Raw genomic sequence first — 19,111 nt, 5'->3', positions numbered from 1 at the left:
ATCATTCGCTTCCTCCATTTCCTCATCTGAAACTCTCTCTACCTGAGGATGACTACCTTTATAGGGTACTGGCTGGTTGCATCTGCTCTTTAATACCTTAGCACCCTGATAGACCTTCAATCCTAAAGGCTCAACCTGTTCCCTACATTCCAAAAGTGGACCTCTTTGGTCCCTATCTACACCTAAATACTCTCCAATGAGAGTAACAAAAATACCTCCTCCTATTATTCCCCCTTCCTGTATTTCTTCCACCATCTTAGACAAATAAAAACCAACACAGTAAGGGATATTAACAAAGCTTCTTGGGTCTTTAATACACTTTAGGTAAAATAAATCATGTAAGGTCATTTTCTCCTTATTGTGACCTCTCTATGTAATCGAGTTAGCCAGAAATCTATGAATTATACGAAGCTCGGCTTTGTTAATATGTAAGTAGGAGTGTTTTCAGTGTAAAAACATTATAGTTTGACATACGCCTCCAAACGGCGTTCGCGTCAAAATTCCTATCTACCCTTTTACCACGATAAATCAAATTCATACAATCGGGTAGTAGCAATTCACTAGGAGTGTAAATCCGTAATGCCCTGGCCATGTCCAGCATGGACATCCTGTACATCCTACGGCCAAGTATAAACCTAAGAAAACTTCTATCAGCTAACCTATCTACATCTGCATTTAATGCTATAGTAATCATAAGCTCTATACACCATTCCTTATATACAGGTCTACGGATGGTGAATAAACGTTCCCAATCGTGAAAAGAAGAGCTGCCATACCTTTGGATCAAATGCTGTCTAACTGAGTTAGCAAGTTGGACCCTTTCCAAAGGATCCCAATCGATTACCTTTGGCACTTCTACATTTTTCGGTAGCAGTTTGAATTTGTTACTTTGTTATGCCGGGTAATCCCTCCAGCTTCTATCGAATCTCAGATTAGGATGCAACGTGTGTTCAGGAATTGTTGGGTATTCTACTGGTGGATGTATCAGAAATACTATGAAGGCATCAACAAATTATAGCGGATCATAATAAGGTACGTGTTGATCAGGATGTTGTTGTGGTTCCTGTTGTTGCTCCAGTTCAGGTTCATATTGCATTTCTGGTTCAGGTTCTGGAGCAGGTCGTCTAGATGATGATGATGAACCTCCAATTTCAGTATTAGTAAATCTCTGCAAAACACATTAAACACAAAATTTGTGCATCCAAATATGCAGTAGTGTTAGCAAAATAACAAATTAACATAATTACAATAACATGTTAAATCAAGCTTAAACTTATACGCATTTTCACAATTTTAACAATTCTACACTTTTTCAAATAAGCATAAATGAAAATGTTTACAAAGTTCATAAGCATTCAACTCAAATAACATGTTAAAACAACCATTACTAGCAATTAAACAAGTTTTAAATGGCATTTACATCAATTTAATCAAGTTCATGAATTTTATACCTAAAAAGTCCACTTTAATTCTCAAAAATCATGTTTAGGATCAAAGTTTAGATCATTTAGCTACCTAAACATGTTACACTACTTAATTTAGCAATAATTCATGACAAAAATCGGCCATAACCTGTTTATATCAAAAAGCCCCAAATTGCTCAAGAACACAAACCCTAGATTCATAAAATTTTTGAAGTTTTTGGCTTCAAATCATGTTAAATAGTATCAATCTAGGTTATACATGCATAAAATACTAACAATTTAACACTAATTACACTAGAAGTTAACAAAATCAAATTAGGTAAAATATAGCTCAAGAACACTAATAATTAAATTTAAAGAGATTTAGGGGTGAAATTGTTACCCTTTTTGATAAACTCCTTATCAAATTCATATTTAGAGCGGATTGTAGCGAGAAATTTGGTGAAATTTGGTGAAAAAATGATGAAATTTGAGAGGTTTTGGGGTATTTTCGTGTATGTGTGTGTGTGGAGTGGTGCAGAGAACAGCTCGCTGGAGCTCTTGTATCTGGCCTGATTTCCAGCCTCATGCGATCGCATGAGGTTGCAGTGCAAACCCCATGCGATCGCATGGGGTCCGGGTACAGTGCTTTTTCCTTTTTTTTTTTTAAAAAACCTTATAACTTTTAAAACATAAATTAATAAAATTTTAAAAATTTGTTTCTTTTTAGGATGAGGGCGTTTCGGATCGTTGTCCTAGTCCGTCCCTCGACAAAATTTTAAAATTTGTCAATTTAAAGCGCGGCTTTAAAAGTAAAGATTTTTGAGTTTTTTTTTAATGTTTTTGGCTTACTTTAATTCAATAAGAATAAAAATAATGATAATAAAAGTTCTCGTCCCTCCCTTGGGTAGAGCAATTTCGGTTCAATGACCTAGTTTTCAACTTACGACGAATTTTAAAAATCAAATTTTTAACTTAGCGAAATAAAGTAAATTTTTATTTTTAAATTCACACCAAATTTAAATTTAAAATGCATAAAATTAAAAATTCATTTTATTAAAAATTAAAAATTCACACCAAACTTATATTATATTTTTATTTTTAAATATACAAACTTATATTAAAAATATTAATTTTTCAAATATTTACAAATTTAAAAATATTGATTTTAAAAAGAAGTTTACAATATTAATTTAATATTTATATATTAATTTTAAAAACAAAGTAAAAATAAAAATTAAAAATCTTTTTGGTCTTTTATCCCACTTTGATCAATCAAATATTATCAAAAATATACGCCCCTCTTTTCGGTAAAGTAATTTCGGCTATATTACCTAGTTTTACTCCTGACGAATTTTTGAAATATTTTGGGTTGATTGATTAAAGATATTTATACCTTAAGAATAAACGGTAAATTTTGCAGTGATGTAATAAATTTTTGTATGATATCAATAATTTCGGTTACGCATACCTAATTTTATTGAATACCAATTTAATACTTTATAGCGAATGATTTAGCGTTTATTATCAAAAGGTTAAAAATAATAAAAATAAAAATAAAAACTGTACATACTTACCTGTGAAATAGAATTCTCAGTGACCTGTTTTAGCCCACTCATAAGATAGTCGGACTAATTGGTTTTCCATAGCTACATAGGCGTAACCTCGAGCAATCAACGTTTTTTCTTCTAAACATATGAACGGTCCATCTCTGCATAAAGTAACGAACTCGGTATTGGAATATGTCTGATTCGTCGAGCATTTTCCTTCGTGTGACCATTTTCCGCATTTGTGACATCTTTCAAGGTGTCGTGCTCTTCTTTTCGCTGCGGATTTTGATTTTCCTTTACCAAAATGTAACTTATTGTTTTCGTTCCTGGATTCTTTTCTTACTCCGTCCAATTTGCCTCTGATTAATGATACAAATTCACTTGGAAGGGTGTCATTATTACGTTTAGTGATCAAAGCGTGTAGCATTAGACCATGGTTTAGTTCACAGGAAGTCTTCATCTTGTAAAACCTAAAAAAAATAAAAATTCAGAATGGAGGAAGAAGACTAGTTCTTTAGGGTCTGCTAGGGAAAGACCATTCGGATTCCATTTTCGAGAACTACACGAAAACAGAATATCTAACTCTAACAGAAATACATATTACCCTAAAAAGATTCGAACCTCCCCACACTTAGTTAGATGTGGTGTTGAAATTGTGATTAACGTCATTTTCAATTGGATCATCAACAACTTGTATATCTCTGACTTTTGCTTCAATCCATTTGTTGATTTCCTCCGTAACTTTCACAAATTCAACTAACATTGCCTTTTATTTTGGCGATAAATTGGATAGTAATCGGTTATATAACTTAAAGTTTCCCTTAATCTTAGCATCATGAATCCGTTTACAAAGTTTCTTTGTTGAACTGTTAAAAACGGGTTCATCTAATTTCGTATCATCAACGGGGTTCTTTGTGATCGGATCATCATTAAGTGTTTCTTCATCTTCCTCACACTTATGTATTTTTATTGGTTTAACAGTTTTGGTTGGTGGAGATCTAAACTTACGGTTCACAAAGGTGATCGATTTATCACCATCCCTAAGTGTCATTCTACCTTCTCTTACTTCAATAAACGCCTCGGTGGTTGCTAAAAATGGGCGACCTAAAATTAGAGGAATATTAAGGTTTTCCTCCATATTAATAACTATGAAGTTTGCAACAAAGGTCAAACTTCCCACGTTAACAAGTAAATTATTTGCTATTTCAACCGGGTGTTTAATGGTTAGGTCAAATGATTGAACACCTATTTTGGTTGGTTTTAATTTACCCATACCTAATCTTTTGTATAAGGAAAGAGGCATAATATTTTCACTTGCTCCTAAATCTGCGAGTGCATTATATACAGCACCATCATTAAGCAAGCAAGAAATGATAAATTCACCCGGGTCTCCTGCTTTAGTAAGTCGAGTTGGTTTGTAAACCTTTTTCGGGTGTTCTTTTCTTGGTTCTTTCACTTCTATTTGAACTTCTTGTTCACATTTTTCTTCGTTTCTTGGAATGGGAGGTTTGTATAAGAATTCTTCTTCATCACTCCAATTTGAATCCTCTCTATTTTTCAATTTTGATTTTTCATATGTTGTTGATAACATATTTATGTTTTCATTTTGAGGGTTTTCTTGGGTGGTGAAATTATGATTGACTTCATTGTCAACTTCCATTGGACCATGTATGTAATGTTTAACTCTGTGACCATTAACTTTAAATTCAATCCCATTTGAATTTATTAACTCTATTGTTCTGTATGAGAAAACTCTTTTGACTATAAATGGTCCAGACCATCTTGATTTCAATTTTTCAGGAAATAGCTTGAATCGTGAATTGAAAAGAAGAACTTTGTCTCCTTCTTTAAATTCTTTTGAACTTCTGATTCTTTTATCATGCCATTTCTTCGTTCTTTCTTTATAGATTAACGAATTTTAGTATGCTTCATGTCTTAATTCTTCTAATTCATTTAGTTGACTTAATCGTAGACGTCCAGCTTCATGTAAACCAAGATTACATGTCTTCAAAGCCCAAAATGCTTTGTGTTCAATTTCTACTGGAAGATGACATGCTTTTCCGTAAACGAGTCTAAAAGGTGTGGCTCCAATTAGAGTTTTGTAGGCTGTTCTAAAAGCCCAGAGTGCATCCTCCAATTTCATGGACCATTCCTTCGGATTTGATCCTACGGTTTTCTCTAGAATACGTTTTAAAGCTCGGTTGGTATTTTCAACTTGTCCACTTGTTTGTGGATGATAAGCAGTGGAGATTTTATGAGTTACTCCATATCTTTTAAGAACTTTCTCAAGTTGATTATTACAAAAATGAGTACCCCGATCACTTATTAATTCTTTCGGTGTTTTAAACCTAGCAAAAAGACGTTTTAAAAAGTTGACTACAACTCGTGCATCGTTAGTCGGGAGAGCTTGTGCTTTCGCCCATTTAGATACATAATCAATGACAACGAGAATGTAGAGATTATTATGAGATTTTGGAAATGGACCCATAAAGTCAATACCCCAAATGTCAAATACTTCACATACTTGAATGACATTTTGTGGCATTTCATCACGTTGACTTATTTTTCCGGCCCTTTGACAAGCATCACATGATTTGCAAAGAAGGTGTGCGTCTTTAAAAATTGTAGGCCAATAGAATCCAGCATTGTAAACTTTTCTTACTGTAAGTTGAGGCCCATAATGCCCTCCTGTTGGTCCTGTGTGACAATGGTTTAAGATTTTACTAGCTTCATCTCCGAATACACATCGGCATATTATTCCATCGGGATAACTTTTAAATAAATGTGGATCTTCCTAGAAATAGTGTTTTATATCACTAAAGAATTTCTTTCGTTTTTGGTACGACAACCCTTTTTCAAGGAATCCACATACTAAGTATTTGCAAAGTCTGCAAACCATGGAATTTCATTATAATCTATCTTCAATAGATATTCATCAGGAAAGTTGTCTTGTATGGCTGATTCATTTAGAACTTCTAATTCAGGATTTTCAAGACGAGAAAGATGATCAGCGGCGAGATTTTCTGCTCCCTTTTTATCTCGGATTTCAATATCGAACTCTTGTAAGAGTAAGATCCAACGGATTAATCGTGGTTTGGCATCTTGTTTCGAAAATAGGTATCTAAGAACAGAATGGTCGGTATAGACCACCGTTTTAGCTAGAACGAGATATGAACGAAATTTGTCAAAAGCAAAGACAATAGCAAGGAGTTCTTTTTCAGTAGTTGTGTAATTCGTTTGTGCTCCTTGTAATGTCTTACTAGCATAATAAATAGGTTGAAATCGTTTTTCAATCCTTTGTCCTAAAACGGCTCCCATTGCAAAATCACTTGCATCGCACATAAGTTCAAACGGTAGATTCCAATTTGGAGTTATCATGATCGGCGCATCAGTGAATTTTTCTTTAAGAATATTAAAAGATTTGATGCATTCATCTGAAAAGATGAATGGAGCATCCTTTTCTAGGAGTTTATTCATAGGAGTGGCAATTTTAGAAAAATCTTTTATAAAACGTCGGTAAAAACCGGCATGCCCTAGAAAACTCCTAACTCCTCTATCATTGGTTGTGGAAGTTTAGAAATTACATCTACTTTAGCTCTATCCACTTCAATTCCTTCCTTTAAAATTTTATGACCAAGAACGGTGCCTTCTTTAACCATGAAATGGCATTTCTCCCAATTAAGAACTAGATTTGATTGTTCGCATCTAATAAACATTCGTTCAAGATTAACTAGATATGATTCAAATGTATCACCGAAGATTGAAAAGTCATCCATGAAAACTTCCATGCATTCTTCTATCATGTCATGAAAAATCGCCATCATACACCTTTGAAAGGTTGCAGGGGCGTTGCAAAGTCCAAATGGCATGCGTTTATAAGCAAAAGTACCATAAGGGCACGTGAATGTGGTTTTCTCTTGGTCCTCGGGTGCTATTGGAATTTGAAAATATCCGGAAAAACCATCAAGAAAATAATAGTAACTATTTCCGGCTAATCTTTCCAACATTTGATCAATGAAAGGTAAGGGAAAGTGATCTTTTCTGGTGGCGTCATTTAATTTTCTATAATCAATACAAACACGCCATCCTATTACAGTCCTAGTAGGAATAAGCTCATTTTTCTCATTTGTGATGACAGTCATGCCACCCTTCTTAGGTACGCATTGAACTGGGCTTACCCATGGACTATCAGAAATTGGATAAATTAAACCTGCATCAAGTAGTTTAATAATTTCTTTCTTAACAACATCTTGCATATTAGGATTTAGTCTTCGTTGGCGTTGCACATATGTTTTATGACCTTCTTCCATAAGGATTTTATGTGTGCAATACGAAGGACTTATTCCTTTAATATCATGAATCTTCTATGCAATGACTAGTTTATGAGCTTTTAGCACAGTAATGAGTTGAGATTTTTCATTTTCCGTAAGAGAAGACGATATTATTACAGGTAATTCAGATTCACCATGTAAATAAGCGTATTCCAAATGGTTTGGAAGTGGCTTTAACTCTAATGTCGGTGGTTCTTCTATCGATGATTTATATCGATATCTGTCTTCTTCTTTTAGCATTTGAATTTCTTCTGTTGTTGGTTCATATCCATTAGCCATAAGTGTAGCTAACATTTCAGTTTCATCAATTGGTTCAGTTCCTTCTCCTAAAGAACATTCTCCTGTTCCTTGTAATTCTGGAAATTCTTCTAACAATTCTGCATTTGAATCTATAGTTTGAATATAATAACATGTATCATCTGCAGATTGCGGTTGTTGCATTGCTCTATCAACTGAAAAGGTAACACTCTCGTCCTCTATACTTAGGGTCAGTTTCTTACCAAACACGTCTATTATTGCTTTAGCCGTGTTTAAGAATGGTCTTCCTAATATGAGAGGAACTCGAGAATCTTCTTCCATGTCCAGAATAACAAAATCTACACGAAATACTAAAGTACCAACTTTAACTAGCATGTTCTCCATTATCCCTCTAGGATATTTTACTGATCGATCGGCTAGTTGTATGCTTATTCGTGTTGGTTTCAATTCTTCAAGGTCTAGTTTAGCGTATAGTAAATATGACATTAGATTTATACTAGCACCTAAGTCTGCCAATGCTTCTATTGAACTAAGACTTCCCAGAAAACATGGAATTGTGAAACTTCCTGGATCAGATAGTTTTTCTGGTATCTTATTCAATAGCACTGCAGAACAACTTGCATTCATAGTAACAGCCGAGAGTTCTTCCATTTTCTTTCTATTTGTGATTAGATCTTTCAGAAATTTAGCATATCTAGGCATTCCTGAAATCACATCAATGAAAGGAAGATTAACATTTATCTGTTTAAACATATCCAAGAATTTAGATTGCTCGGCTTCAAGTCTCTCTTTTCTCATTTTACTCGGGTAAGGAAGTGGTGGTTGGTATGGTTTAATATAAGGTTTTGCCTTAACTGTGTTATCTTCATTAACCTTTTCAACTACCGGTTCTTTTTACTTTTCTTGATCAGACTGTGGTTCTTGTGGAGTAGGAATAGCTTCATCAGAAATTACAGGCATTTCAGGTGGTTTAAGTGTAACACCACTTCTTGTGGTAATGGCTTTAGCTATTTCATTCTGGGGGTTAGCATTAGTATCACTAGGTAGACTTCCCGGTTTTCTTTCACCTATCAACCTTGCTAGGTTGCTCACTTCTTGTTCAAGATTTTGAATAGAAGCTTGTTGATTTCTGAATGCTTGAGCATTTTGTTCATTGGTTTGTTTCTGAGATGTGAAAAACTGAGTTTGAGATTCAACTAGCTTCTACATCATGTCTTCTAAATTTGGCTTTTTATCATCGGTTTGTGGTGGTTTATTTTGAAAAATAGGTCTTTGCTGATTGTAAGTATTGTTGGATACTTGTTGATTACTAGGACCTTGTTGATTGTTGTATGGAACATTTCGATTATAATTCTGGTTTTGATTGTAAATTGGTTTTGGCGGTTGATAATTATTCTGATAATTATTTCCAGACCTTTGGTTTATGTATGAAATATTCTCTCGTTGTTCCATTGTTAGTTCAATACTGAGATAATCTTTTGTCAAATGTGGTCCTCTACACTGCTCACAACTAATTCGTATTGAGTGGATATCCTTAGTCATCTTTTCCATTCGTCTCTCGACAGCATCTATCTTTGCGGAAATGGAATCTAAGTCATGGCTAGAATCGGCTCTAGCTGTTTAGATGATCTAACGATATCTTTTTCTTGGTGCCACTCATGTGAGTGGGAAGCAGTGTTATCAATAATTTTGTAAGCATCAGTTGCGGTTTTTTTCATAATGGAACCACCAGCTGCTATATCGATGTCTTTTCGTGTAGTGATGTCGCATCCTTGGTAGAATATTTGTACTATTTGACAGGTGTCTAAACCATGTTGCGGACATCCTCTTAATAACTTTCCAAATCTTGTCCACGCCTCATATAAAGTTTCATTTGGTTTTTGCGTGAACGTAACAATTTCTCCTTGAAGTCTTACGGTTTTAGATGCCGGAAAGAATTGTTTAAGAAATTTTTCAACTAAAACGTCCCATGTATCAATCGCCCTTCAGGTAACGATTCTAACCAATCTTTGGCTTCTCCCTTTAAAGTCCAGGGAAATAACATGAGATATATCTGTTCATCCTCCACTTCTCTTATTTTAAATAGTGTACAGATCCTATTAAAGGTACGAAGATGTTCATTTGGATCTTCCTTCGGCGCACCACAAAATTGGCATTGATTAGTTACCATGTGTAGGATTTGTCCTTTGATTTCATAATCTGGCGCATTAATGTCAGGTTGAGTAATTGCGTGACCTTGGCCAGTGCGTTTAGCTCGCATTCGGTCTTCCATACTTAGAGGTTCCAGATTCTCCATAATTGAATTTATTGAATCTGAATCACTAGAGGATTCTGATTTAATGGTTGGTTCCTCGACAATCTCTGTTTGAATGATTGGTGGTTCCGGAGGAAAGATTAGTGGTTCAGGATCTCTGAATTGTCCTTGAATATCCTCCGGATTCTCAATTGTGAGGTCGGGTTCAAAAAATGATTTATCGGAAATTTGAATTGGAGTACTTGGTCGACTGGATAGCGTTTCTAAAGAAAAATCAACGGCGACAATATTTGCTAGATGTCTTGATCGAGTTACAGGTGGTGAACGTACAAAAGGTGGTGAACATTTTGCTCGGTGCATTCACTGAATATCCTATTAGTTATAAAATATAAAAATTATATAAGCTATCAAATTAATAGACTTTTCTGCTTTTGCCCACGTTTCGAATAGCCAATAGATGCGGCAGGGAGCCAGAACCCTTTAAATCGGAAGCTCACAACTCAGCCACTAACAAATCCAACTATTATTACGAAGCAGAAAATTTGGATGTCTATCAATTTAACCGCTTAAAATAATTTTTCGTTGAAATTTAAAGAAATTTTAGAGAAGAAATAGAAAAAAACTAAGTCCTAAAAACTAGAGCGGCGAAAAATAAGAAAGAAAAAGAGCGCGTCGAAAAACGTCGAAAAATAAATAGTCGAAAAATAATAGGCGTCGAAAAATAAAAATAAGAAAGTAGCTCGTCGAAACTTAAAAAGGAACTAAAAACTAAGAATTAAAAGTTGCGTCTAAAAATATTAAAGCTTGCAAGGAATTCTATATCTAAAACGACAAAAACTTAAAAAGGTACTAAAATATTAAAAACGGCGTCGCAAAATTCTAAAGCACCTAAATCTTAGTATAAAGAAAAAGCACTTAAGGGATTTTACGGCAAAGCCTAAAAATCTAGAAATAAAAATAACTACGGCAAAAACTATGACTTAAAACTAAATACGAGCGAAAAATACAAAAATTACGCTAAAACGAATAAAAAGATACAAAATATAAAAATAAACTTAAAGTTGTAAAAAGTACAATTTTATAAAAATATTATTTTTATATTATTTATTTTATAGAACTATTAATTTTATAATTTATTAAAACTAATTAAACTTAAAATACAAATTATAAATAAACTAAACTAAATTAATATTAAATATAACCCTAATTAGGGTTTTAATTATAATAATAATAATTATTACGTAATTATTGCTGAACTAGTCAACTCTGGCGTGTCAGGTACGTTCATGCGGTCGCATGAACTTTTGCCTTCAGGCTCATGCGATCGCATGGGCTAGGGTTTCGGGCCAGTATATGAGCTGCTACAGTACCAGGTCGAAACTTATATATATATATATATATATATATATATATATATATATATATATATATATATATATATTAATTCTACTTTATAATTATATAAATTATTTATATAAAATAAATAAAAACTTAAATTTTAAAAACTAAAATAGAAAATAAAAGTACTTTATAATTTATGTATTTTAAACAAAAATATATATATATATATATACTTTATTTTGTTTTTCTTTTTATATTTTTATATTAAAACGTATTTTTACAAAAGTAAACTAAAAATCCTTTTATATATATATATATATATAGCGTTTCGCTTCCGGCGTTTTAGTGTCCCCGGCAGCGGCGCCAAAAATACTTGATGTGTGCGAGGTGGTGTATAAAATAGTTATATTTTTACAAGAAAATACTATTAAATACGATACAATTTTACACAAGATATTTATTTATTTATAGAATGGATATACCTAAGCCTTGCTACAACACTTATAGGCAGTGTACCTAATCGTACAGTAGTGTAGTTTTTAGTAAGTCCGGTTCGTCCACAAGGAACTCTAGCCAAGCTTAACGCTATATTTGTAACTTATAATTGTAAAAATACAAAAATATATAAAAGTAGTATTATTATTATAAAAGGGGGTTTTTACCGTTTAATGACCGGTTTGTCGATTTTAAAACTTTAGTCGCAGTTAAAACCTAATGTAAAATATTAAATATATAAAAGACTTAATTTAAAGCGTAAAGTAAATAACGATAATGAAATTGCGATAAATAAAATTGCGATAAATAAAATGACAATAAATAAAAGTGCGATAATTAAAAGTGCAATTAAATATGAAATAAAGGAAATTAAATATGAAATAAAGGAATTATGCTTATTTAAACTTTCGTAATCATGATGTTTGACGTGTTGACTTTAGTTTATTCCCATAGGTTAATTGTCCTTTGTCCTGGATTATTTGATATGTCCATACGGATTTGTCCATAATAGTCCATCAGTCATAATCATAAAATGCGGAAGTCTTCATCAAATTATTCTTATTCCCGAAGTCAAATATTCCAACTAATTGGGGATTCGAATTGTAACAAGGTCTTAATACTTTGTTTAATGAATACACCAGGTTATCGACTGCGTGTAATCCAAGGTTTTACTACTTTGTTAACAATTACGCCAATTACCCTTGAATGTAATCCACCCTTGTTTCAACAAGTCTATTGACTATTAATCCAGTTCCGTGTTAAGTTAAATGAACAATTATTGGTATTTATAGATATCCCGTCCACCGTACCCAGTCAAGCGTATGTGGTTATATATAAATACGTCAAATTATAAGTCTATATATATTAAATCAACGAGGTATCATTTAGTTAATATAAAACCCATTAATATCCCATAGTCTAATTTCTACAAGTGTCGTTGTTTTATTCAAACCCCAATTATGGTACAAAGCCCAATTACCTAATTTTAATATTTAGCCCAACATCACGATTACTTCAGCATTAAATATGCATAATAATAACTTAGCTACGAGACATTAATGAAAATAATATAAACATAACTTACAGTGGGTATTAATAGCGTAGTAGTACACGGACAGAGTTCCGACTTACAAAAGCTTAAAACATTCGACTAATCCAACCTTATTATTATCACTAACTTAAAATTAAAATTACAAATTGAGATTACGACTTGGATGGATATTTGGTACATGGGTATTAGAGAAAAGAAAAGAAAATAAAAAATAAAATATATATGTAAAAATACGTTCGAAAATGTGAAATTTATAGATGTGGCCAGGCTTCTGGTGCCATGCGATCGCATGGTTTTTGTTCTTCCAGGCCATGCGATCGCATGGCCAGCTGGGAGAGCTCAAAAGTCTTTAAAAACGTGGGCTGCTTATTTATTTATTATATAATATAATATATATAATTAAATATGATTATATATATATATATATATATATATATATATATATATATTATATTCTTGTACTCCGTTAACTTATAATTTTAGCTCCGTTGCGTCGCGCGTTGATAGTTGATTCATGTCTCGGTTCAGGATTTTCGAACGTCCTTTCGTATAATTTAATATCTTGTACTTTTCTTTTTGTGTCTTGTACTCTTGTAATCTTTAGACATTCCTCATCAATAATTTGAACCACTTTGATTGTACTTTGTACTTTTGAGCTTTTTAGTCGTTTGCGTCTTCAATTCGTTGAATTTGTCTTTTGTCTTCACTTTTTATTATTTAAACGAATATCACTTGTAAATAGAACAATTGTAACTAAAAGCTTGTCTTTCTTGAGGGATAATGCTATGAAATATATGTTCATTTTTAGCATTATCAAATAGAAACTTTCCAAAAATGGAAACCTGCTAAAAATAGAAACTTTCTAAAAATAGAAAGTACGTGTCCTTACGCTGTTCTGATCAAACCGAAGCATGTTGAGTGTTGTTCTATGTCTACTTGCGACAAGTACTATAGCTATCATACTAAGACTTGATCTAAGTTAGTTATTTATATCGGCCTGCTTTATTTATAGGTCGGCGTTGTAGTCATTCTTGATCACTTTACTTCGTTTGATGTTCGCATTTTGTGTGGTTACTACTTTTGCTTTAAGGTGAGTTATAGTCCCATTTTTCTATTTTATACCTTTTGGGATGAGAATACATGCATTTTATTTTTCATATTGGACACAAGTGGAAATTGGTTTAAGTTATTCATTGTGAGTTGAACGAAAACATTCCCTAGTCTGGTAACTGTAATCACTGGTTTCTACTGGTGAACGCGAATCCTATAGATAGATCTATCGGGTTTGACAACCCCATTTCGTGCTAGTCGCGCTAGCAATTTTTGAAGACGGAATGTATTAGTACTTCGTAATTATTTGAAGATACACCTGTTCAGTGTATATTGTGTTTGATAAGGGTGGAATTGGTTAAGTGGTTACCAGGTGGCTCACGGGTTAATGGAATAATGTTTTATGTGTTTTCGAGCATATAATTTTTGTAGACCAAAATAAGGCTTTATGTTTTCAAACATAAATTTTTACGGTTTAAATTAAATATTGTTTGCAATATTAAACCTATAATTCACTCAACATTTTTGTTGACAGTTACTCGCATGTTTTATTCCCAGGTTCATAATTGATTGCTTCCACAGTGCTTAGAGAGTCTGCATATTTATGATGGCAGCTTTTGTTAAACATTAACTTGCATTCTATTTTGAAACAATAAATTGTGGGTGTTTGTTGACTTTGTTTTGGTCAACTTTTGGTTAAGAAATTATGTATGATTTTTCTAAACTTACATATTTTGGGTAGGTTTCCTTTATAGGAAATCATTTTTTAAATAAAGAATGCAAGGTTATTTATTAAATTCATTTAGAGTTATGATCAAGCTGTGTGACCAAGTGACGGAGCCGTTAAGGGTACTTGATGGGTCATCACAGAAATGGCCCCTAATTGACGTGAATCCTAAAGGTAGATCTACGGGAACTGACCAGCCCCAGTAAGAGAATTTGAACTGCTTTAGAACTTCAATTTATATGGTGATTACGATTGCCAATTTATGGCATACTTGCGAGTATATGGGGGATACTCCATATGCATTATGTTAATGTCGGTTACCAGGTGTTGATCATACGAATGATTTTTATACACTTGCGAGTGTATGGTTATCTATAAAATGAAATCTTGTGGTCTATTAATGTGATGACCCGGGAATTTCCGACCAAATTTAAACTTAATCTTATATGATTTAGACACGATAAGCAAAGTCTGTAAAGTTAAGTCTCAAATTTTTTTTTGGAATAATGTTTATGTATTCAACTACCTTTTGACTGTACTCGACGATTCACGAACAATGGTTTGTAAACAACTAAATAAATAGATATAAATATATATATATATATATATATATATATATATATATATATATATATATATGTAAGTATTAGAAATTATAAAAAGTTATTAATTCAAAACTTAAAATGTAAAATACTATACAAAAATATAGTTGTTATAATAATATAGTTATTACTTTCAATATTAATATCAAGACTAGTGTTATTTAAATATATAATTTACATATACGAATTTGATATATATATATATATATATATATATATATATATATATATATATATATATATATATATATATATATATATATATATATATATATATATATATATATATATATATATATATATATATATATATATATATATATATATATAATTTGATATAATAATATTATTATTAATATTATGGTTATTATTAGTAATATTACTATTATTATAATCAGTATATTTGTTATTAGTAATATTATTGTTATACATTTTATGGTAATTATTATCATTATCATTATTAATATTATTATTATAAATTTGTCTTCTTTTAATATTACGTGTAATTATAATCTATAGAAATAAATAAATATAAGAGATACAAACTTAGAAAGATATAAAAACAAATAGATATATACAGAAATATATATTAGGAAATCAGTACTATTATTTAGTATAATCATTAAGAATCATTATTGTTACTATATATTATTATTATTATTATCATTATGATTATTACTATTATTATTATTATTATTATTATTATAAAAATAATACAATTTATAAATAATATCATTATTACTAAATTTATTACTAAAATCTTTTATAAAATTGTTATTGCTATTACAACACAACTAATTATCATTATCCCAAATAAAATTATTACTACGTATTATTATTATTATTATTATTATTATTATTATTATTATTATTATTATTATTATTATTATTATTATTATTATTATTATTATTATTAATATATTAGTATTTTTATTATAATTATTAATATTAATAGTATTATTATTATTATTATATTTATTAATAATTAATATTAAATATTATATATAAAAGAAGATATTACGCTTGATATTCCTATCCCTATCTGTATTATTATATTTTTTCTGTTTCTCTATTCTACTTACTGTCGATTCCCTTTTCAGTATAAAACAATCGGTAATCATTTGTTGTTAGGAGAAACAAGTAAACCCATTTTCAATTATAAATCTTTATTATACTTTAAGCAGAAACCGGAGCAAGAACACCCCTGTCCAAACTATATTTTTCTTAGCTCGAATAACGAATCAATCTTCAAAAACTAGAATTGCAATTATGTTAGGAATCATCCACTTAAACTGTCTGTAAGTTTTCAGTCTCTAATTCTTTATATTCATCGTGAATTTCAGAGTCAAAGTTTATTTATAAAAAGTCAAACGAATCGTTCATCGCGAAATTCGAATTCGTGTTTGTGTTTCCAGGTAAATTGATGATTCCAATAGTTTCTATACATGATTTACAAACTATTTTATGTTGTAACCATAATCTAATACGTACTCTAATACAAAAACTAAATTTTTTTAAACAAACCGTGAGCTGCTGTGCATCATTTTTTTTTATTTTTTTTATTTTTCAGTTTCTAATAGTTCAGTGACATAGATAGATCGTTTTTATGTTGTTGGAAAATCCTAAAACTTGTTTTGTAATTCGTTAATTATTTGTTTTGAGCCATGGTTGATTGGTGTGGTCCTGATGGAGAAGATGGAGAATAACAGAGTCGATATATATATATATTTTAGGATAGTATAAATTCAGATAAACAAACACCGATGAGTGGTTAAGGGTGTTGTCGGGGATCGAGAGGTCGCGGGTTCGAGTCCCGGCTTGGGCAGTCTACCATCTTTTTTTTAAACCTTTAAAGGTAGTTTCATATTATTATTATTATTATTATTATTATTATTATTATTATTATTATTATTATTATTATTATTATTATTATTATTATTATTATTATTATTATTATTATTATTATCATTATTGTCACTAATGATGTTACTAGTATTATTATTGTTAAAAGTATTACTAGTACTATTAGTATTATCATTATTATTATTGGAATTATCATTATAATTAATATTATAAATATTACTATTATTACTATGATTAAAATTATTGTTACTGTTAATGTATTATAATTATCATTGTTATTATTATTATTATTATCCTCATCAATATCATTTAAAAGTAGTATGATTAAAATTATAGAATTATCATTATTATTATTAGAAATTGTTATTAGGACAAACATGATAGTTATTATTATTATTATTATTATTATTACTAATAAAAGTATTAGTTACCATTTATTATTAGTATTACGATTATAGTCACCAATATGAATAATAATATTATTATTAGGATTACTAATTTATCATTTTGTAATTGTTAGTATTATTGTTATTATTAACCCAAGTAGCATTTTAAACAATATCATTACTATTATTAGTATTATCATTATCAATAAAATTATTATTATTATGATAAGTAAATCATTGTTATCAGAACTATCATTTTTAATAAATAAATATTTTGTACATAAAATATACACTTTACATATACTAAAAGTACATTAATATTTCATATACAATATATCAAACGTATTAATAGTATTTATATAAATACTTACATATAACCAACTAATGATTTTAAATATAATACTGATCATATAATATATATAGATATATTGATACAAATAAATATATAAATATTTATCATTTTAAATATATATACAAAATAAATAAATATAACATATAAATTAAATATATCAAATATATCTAAATAACATAATATAACAAGTATATTATTAATAACAAATTATATATATATATATATATATATATATATATATATATATATATATATATATATATATATATATATATATATATATATATATATATAGTTCAATTACAAATATGTGTGTTAATATATATACAAATGATATAGGTTCGTGAATCCGAGGCCAACCCTGCATTGTTCAGTTGTCCAATATCGTCATATGTATTTTTACTACAAAATACAGTATGGTGAGTTTCATTTGCTCCCTTTTTAAATGCTTTTGCAATAAATATTTTTGGGACTGAGAATACATGCGCTGCTTTATAAATGTTTAACAAAATAGACACAAGTACTTAAAACTACATTCTATGGCTGGATTATTAAACCGAATATGCCCATTTTAGTCTGGTAATCTAAGAATTAGGGAACAGACACCCTAATTGACGCGAATCCTAAAGATAGATCTATCAGGCCCAACAAGCCCCATTCAAAGTACCGGATGCTTTAGTACTTCGAAATTTATATCATGTCCGAAGGAGGATCCCGGAATGATGGGGATATTCTGATATGCATATTGTGAATGTCGGTTACCAGGTGTTCAATCCATATGAATGATTATTTTTGTCTCTATGCATGGGACGTATATTTATGAGAAATGAAAATCTTGTGGTCTATTAAAATATGGAAATGTATATTTATGTTAAACTAATGAACTCGCCAACCTTTTGGTTGACACTTGAAAGCATGTCTATTCTCAGGTACGATAGAAATCTTCCGCTGTGCATTTGCTCATTTTAGAAATATTACTTGGAGTCATTCATGGCATATTTCAAAAGACGTTGCATTCAAGTCGTCGAGTTCATCAAGATTATTATTAAGTCAATTATAGTTGGATATATTCTGAAATGGTATGCATGCCGTCAATTTTCGTTGTAAAGAAAGATTTTCTTTTAAAATTGAATGCAATGTTTGTAAAATGTATCATATAGAGGTCAAATACCTCGCGATGAAATCAACTGTTGTGAATCATTTATAATCGATTTGGACTTCGTCCGGATGGATTAGGACGGGTCATTAGAGTTGGTATCAGAGCGGTGGTCCTAGCGAACCAGGTCTTGTATTAGTGTGTCTAACTAGTAGTCGTTAGGATGCATTAGTGAGTTTGGACTTCGACCTGGTCTGCATGTCAAAAAGTTTTGCTTATCATCTTGTGTCGAAAATTATCTGCTTATCATTCTTAGTCTAGACATGTCTTGCTGCATTGATTGCATGAATAG

The sequence above is a fragment of the Rutidosis leptorrhynchoides genome, chromosome 5 (genome assembly GCF_046630445.1).
Source record: "Rutidosis leptorrhynchoides isolate AG116_Rl617_1_P2 chromosome 5, CSIRO_AGI_Rlap_v1, whole genome shotgun sequence".
Taxonomy (NCBI): Eukaryota; Viridiplantae; Streptophyta; class Magnoliopsida; order Asterales; family Asteraceae; genus Rutidosis; species Rutidosis leptorrhynchoides.
This window is presented reverse-complemented; position numbering follows the sequence as displayed.